This window comes from Procambarus clarkii, chromosome 33 (assembly GCF_040958095.1).
Source record: "Procambarus clarkii isolate CNS0578487 chromosome 33, FALCON_Pclarkii_2.0, whole genome shotgun sequence".
Taxonomy (NCBI): domain Eukaryota; kingdom Metazoa; phylum Arthropoda; class Malacostraca; order Decapoda; family Cambaridae; genus Procambarus; species Procambarus clarkii.
In genome coordinates, this window is record NC_091182.1 from 9,310,169 (window position 1) to 9,316,586 (window position 6,418).

The following is a 6,418-nucleotide window of genomic DNA, read 5'->3' on the forward strand; positions in this document are numbered from 1 at the left end:
GGTTGGAGGTCATCGGCTGAGTGGGCAGTGACTGCTGCGTCGTCGGCAAAAAGGAAGTCGCGCAGACACCTAAGCCGAACCTTCATCTTGGCTCTCAGCCTGGCGAGGTTGAAGAGCTTTCCATCCGACCGGGTCCGGAGGTAAATGCCTTCCGTGACAGATCCGAAGGCGTGCCGCAGCATAACTGCGAAGAAAATCCCGAATAGGATTGGAGCCAGTATGCAGCCTTGCTTTACTCCACTTCGGATGTCAAAGGCGTCTGATGTTAGGCCATCAAAGACCACGGTGCCCATTATGTTCTCATGGAAAGATCTGATGATGCTGAGGAGCCTGGGTGGGCATCCAATCTTGGGGAGGATCTTGAACAGGCCAATCTGCTGACGAGGTCGAAGGCCTTCGTCAGATCTATGAAGGCTACGAAGAGTGGCTGCTTCTGTTCCCTGCATTCTCCTGCAGTTGTCTGCGGGAAAAGACCATGTAGATGGTGGACCTGTCAGCTCTGAATCCGCATTGTGATTCTGGATAGACTCTCTCTGCAAGTACTTGGAGCCTCTTCAATGCGACTCGAGCAAACAGTTTTCCGACAATACTGAGGAGGGAGATTCCACGGTAGTTGTTGCAGTCGCTCCTGTCACCTTTATTCTTATACAGCGTGACGATGTTGGCATCCCTCATGTCCTGTGGCACCTCTCCTTCTTCCCAGCAGAGGCAGAGAATTTCATGCAGCTCCATGAGCAGGCTACCTCTGCAGCACTTAAGGTCTCAGCAGGAAGGCCATCTTTGCCAGGAGCTTTACCAGAAGCAATGGAGTCTAGGGCATCGCTGAGTTCTTCCAGGGTCGGTTCGCTGTCGAGCTCCATTAACACAGGCAGACACTCAATGGCGCTCAGGGCGTCTTCGGTGACTACATTGTCCCGGGCGTATAGCTCGACCCAGCGCTTCAGCTGCAGTGTCTGGTCCTGAATCACCTCGACAGTGGCAGATTTCAGAGGAGCGGTCTTCTTCTGGATTGGGCCGAGGGCCTGCTTGATGCCGTTATACATTCCCTTTACATTGCCTGTATCCGCTGCAGTCTGTATCTGGGAGCAGAGCTGGAGCCAATAGTTGTTGGCACATCGCCTGGCACTCTGCTGCACTTTGCAGCGGACGGCCCGAAGGATCTGTAAGTTGCACTGACTTGGGCAGGCTTTGTAGGCTGCCAAGGCGTTTCTCTTCTCTTCGATGACAGGTGTCATCTCTTCCGAGTGAGCCTCGAACCAGTCTGCCGACCTGCTGGTCTTCTTGCCAAAGGTGGAAATGGCAGCGTTGAACACAGCGTCTCTGAAGTGCTCCCATCTTTTACAGGCAGTGACCCCGGCTGGGCCAGGGAGAGCTTCCCCGAGCATGCGTGCAAAATCTTCCACCTTGTCCTGGTTGCAGGTCTTGGTGGTGTCGATGCGAGGTCTGCCCGCCTTTTTCGAGTGATGAATCTTCTTTGGTTGCATCTTGACCCTGCTACATACCAGGGAGTGGTCGGTGTCACAGACAGCACTCTGGTTGCTACGCGTAATCTTGACGCTGGGTAGACTTGCACGCCTGGTAAGAATCAGGTCAAGCTGGTGCCAGTGCTTGGAACTGGGGTGTCTCTAAGATACTCGGTGTTGAGGCTTTGTGCCGAAGAACGTGTTGGTGACACAAAGACCATGAAGGCAGCAGAGTTCTAGCAGACGTTGCCCGGTCTCATTCATCCTCCCTATGCCGAATTGACCCAGACAAGTGGGCCAAATGTTGTGCTCGGCACCCACTCTGGCGTTGAAGTCGCCGAGGATGAACAGTGGCTCCTTTACAGGGATTCTCGCTATGGCTCTGTTGAGGTCATCGTAGAATTTTTCCTTTGCCTCTGCTGGAGAAGTCAGTGTTGGTGCATATGCACTAATTACATTGACTGGTCCTGTTTGGGAGTGCAGTTGCAGAGACAGAAATCGTTCGGTTTCCCCTTTGGTGGCATAATATGTCCCAACAGTGCATTCCTGACGGAAAATCCTACACCATGTTCTCTGGTCTCATCAGGTGGTTTTCCTTGTCAGAAGAAAGAGAAGGTCCTCTCTCTCACAGATCCTGATCCAGGGAGCCTGGTCTCTTGGAAAGCAACAATATCCATCTGCAGTTTGCTCAGCTCCCTATCGATGATTGCTGTTTTTTGGGCGTCATTGATTTCTTGCAGGTCGTCAGAGAAACCTGGTGTTAGTGTCCTGACGTTCCATGTGCCCAGCTTTAGGGCAGTTGATATTTTCTTCTTAGGTTTGGTATTGTTTGGTGCAAAGTTGTCGGGCCGCTTGTCGGTTTTCACCCTAAACCCCACGCACCCAGTGAGGTTAACGGACCGTGTCGAGGCAACACCTTATTGGCTGGGGTTGTTGCCCAGCTTGAGGCGGGTAGTAGCTGCCCAGTGGGGCGCGATGACCCCTTCCACTGTCGGAAGCAACCCCTGGCGTCACACTCTTCGCCAATCGAGCAGAAGACTTAAAACCCGTAGACTGTCGCTTCCCGTGTTGGTTCGACGCTGTGAGGCGAAGCTAGAGTGCCCTCTCCAGGGCGCAAAGCCTGGGTAGGTAGATATGGAGGAGAAGCTGCTACCCATGCAGCAGGTTCCCCTCTCCACGTTGCTGAAATTATCCAATAGAAAGGCAAATGCCAATACACATGGTTCCAGCAACGTCGCAGGAGCTGCCAGAACTAGGTCGACGTCAACAACGAACTGCCTTAGGGGCTCCAACTCCGGATTTTTCCTCGAGGTTGACTCCTGAAGCCTATCCCAAAAATGGGGTATGGCCGCAAGGCAGCGGAGGTTTAAAATCAGGGTTTTCCTTTCCCTAGATGGGCTGCCTTCCCAGGCAATCGAGTCCCATCTACCCGGAGCAGCTGGTTTTAAGGCGCCAGAGGCACGCCCTCGCCCCTTCTCCTGTCGGTAAAAAGCAGTTCCGCCGGACTTAGACTAAGCCACCCGTGCAGGCCAGGAGTTGGACTTGGTTGTCAAAGGCAATTTGAGATGCATGCCGTATAGGAGCATTTTAAAGGTAATGGGGAGCTCGTCCCCCCCCCCCTTACCACCCTCTGGCTATGACAACCCCTTGGAACCACACCGTGTACAATATAAGGCCTTGCACTAAGTGTTACAATATAAGGTGTAGAAGTAAGTTTTCTAATACAAAGTCTGACAGGAAGTGTTACATTACAAAGTGTGGCAGTAATACGATATCAAGTGAGGAGTGGCGATATCAAAGCCATCTACGGACCTTCACTCCAACTCCAAGGCATTAAGTGAGACGAAGACAACGCCATCTATTGGTGGAAGTGTTGCGTTTGAGAAAGGCTCCTGTTTCATACCTCAGTTAGGAGGTGAGGTCAATGATGATGTCCACTGGTGAGTGACGTAATGATATCAACGCCGTCTAGATTGTGCATCCGATTACATTTCACTGTTCCACGGTGAGAGGTTACCATCCAATATTCTCCTTGTATACTCTCTGTCAGGCTAATGACTTTTATGTCCACAGAGGTGACGTGAACCGGATACCAGCTCAAGGAGGCCGTAACAGGCAGTGTAACAACACAAGGTGTGGCAGGAAGTGTTACAACACAAGGTGTGGCAGGAAGTGTTACAACACAATACGTGTGCCAATGATACAGTACACGGTGTGACAGTGTTACAATACAATGTGAGGAAGTGCTTCAATACAATAAGGTTAGTAGTACCTCCTCAAGGTGTGGCAGTGCTACAATACAAGGTGAAACAGTGTTTCAAGCAAGGTGTGGCAGTAAGTGTAACAATAAAAAGAGTGACAGTAAACATTATAATAAAAGATCTGGCAGTTAGAATTACAAAACAAGGTGAGGCAATCATTGTTATATTAAAGGTGTGGCAGTAAGTGTTACAATAAAAGATGTGGCAATAAGTGTAAAAATACAAAATGTGGCAATAAGTGTAAAAATACAAGATGTGGCAATAAGTGTAAAAAACAAGGTGTGGCAGTATTTCAATTCAAGGTGGCAGTGGTACAATACAAGTTGTAGCAGTGTTACAATGCAAGGTTTGTCAGTAAATATTACAATACAAGGCATTTATTTATTGATATATATATATATATATATATATATATATATATATATATATATATATATATATATATATATATATATATATATATATATATATGCGAACAAGCCTGAATGGTCCCCAGGACTATATGCGAATGAAAACTCACACCCCAGAAGTGACTCGAACCCATACTCCCAGGAGCAACGCAACTGGTAACTACAGGGCGCCTTAATCCACTTGACCATCACGGCCGTCAAAAGGAAGTGATAGCCGAGGCTATTTGAGCCACTTCCCCGACGGCAACTCGGATGGTAATCTTGGGCATAGCATTTCACCAAATCACCTCATTCTTTGGGGCACACGTGAGGAACACAAATGCGAACAAGCCTGAATGGTCCCCAGGACTATATGCGAATGAAAACTCACACCCCAGAAGTGACTCGAACCCATACTCCCAGGAGCAACGCAACTGGTAACTACAGGGCGCCTTAATCCACTTGACCATCACGGCCGTCAAAAGGAAGTGATAGCCGAGGCTATTTGAGCCACTTCCCCGACGGCAACTCGGATGGTAATCTTGGGCATAGCATTTCACCAAATCACCTCATTCTTTGGGGCACACGTGAGGAACACAAATGCGAACAAGCCTGAATGGTCCCCAGGACTATATGCGAATGAAAACTCACACCCCAGAAGTGACTCGAACCCATACTCCCAGGAGCAACGCAACTGGTAACTACAGGGTGCCTTAATCCACTTGACCATCACGGCCGTCAAAAGGAAGTGATAGCCGAGGCTATTTGAGCCACTTCCCCGACGGCAACTCGGATGGTAATCTTGGGCATAGGATTTCACCAAATCACCTCATTCTTTGGGGCACACGTGAGGAACACAAATGCGAACAAGCCTGAATGGTCCCCAGGACTATATGTGAATGAAAACTCACACCCCAGAAGTGACTCGAACCCATACTCCCAGGAGCAACACAACTGGTAACTACAGGGCGCCTTAATCCACTTGACCATCACGGCCGTCAAAAGGAAGTGATAGCCGAGGTTATTTGAGCCACTTCCCCGACGGCAACTCGGATGGTAATCTTGGGCATAGCATTTCACCAAATCACCTCATTCTTTGGGGCACACGTGAGGAACACAAATGCGAACAAGCCTGAATGGTCCCCAGGACTATATGCGAATGAAAACTCACACCCCTGAAGTGACTCGAACCCATACTCCCTGTAGTTACCAGTTGCGTTGCTCCTGGGAGTATGGGTTCGAGTCACTTCTGGGGTGTAAGTTTTCATTCGCATATAGTCCTGGGGACCATTCAGGCTTGTTCGCATTTGTGTTCCTCACGTGTGCCCCAAAGAATGAGGTGATTTGGTGAAATGCTATGCCCAAGATTACCATCCGAGTTGCCGTCGGGGAAGTGGCTCAAATAGCCTCGGCTATCACTTCCTTTTGACGGCAGTGATGGTCAAGTGGATTAAGGCGCCCTGTAGTTACCAGTTGCGTTGCTCCTGGGAGTATGGGTTCGAGTCACTTCTGGGGTGTGAGTTTTCATTCACATATAGTCCTGGGGACCATTCAGGCTTGTTCGCATTTGTGTTCCTCACGTGTGCCCCAAAGAATGAGGTGATTTGGTGAAATGCTATGCCCAAGATTACCATCCGAGTTGCCGTCGGGGAAATGGCTCAAACAGCCTCGGCTATCACTTCCTTTTGACGGCCGTGATGGTCAAGTGGATTAAGGCGCCCTGTAGTTACCAGTTGCGTTGCTCCTGGGAGTATGTGTTCGAGTCACTTCTGGGGTGTGAGTTTTCATTCGCATATAGTCCTGGGGACCATTCAGGCTTGTTCGCATTTGTGTTCCTCACGTGTGCCCCAAAGAATGAGGTGATTTGGTGAAATGCTATGCCCAAGATTACCATCCGAGTTGCCGTCGGGGAAGTGGCTCAAATAGCCTCGGCTATCACTTCCTTTGGACGGCCGTGATGGTCAAGTGGATTAAGGCGCCCTGTAGTTACCAGTTGCGTTGCTCCTAGGAGTATGGGTTCGAGTCACTTCTGGGGTGTGAGTTTTCATTCATATATACATACATATATATATATATATATATATATATATATATATATATATATATATATATATATATATATATATATATATACATATATATATATATATATATATATATATATATATGTCGTACCTAGTAGCCAGAACGCACTTATCAGCCTATTATGCAAGGCCCGATTTGCCTAATAAACCAAGTTTTCCTGAATTAATATATTTTCTCTAACTTTTTTCTTATGAAATGATAAAGCTACCCATTTCATTAT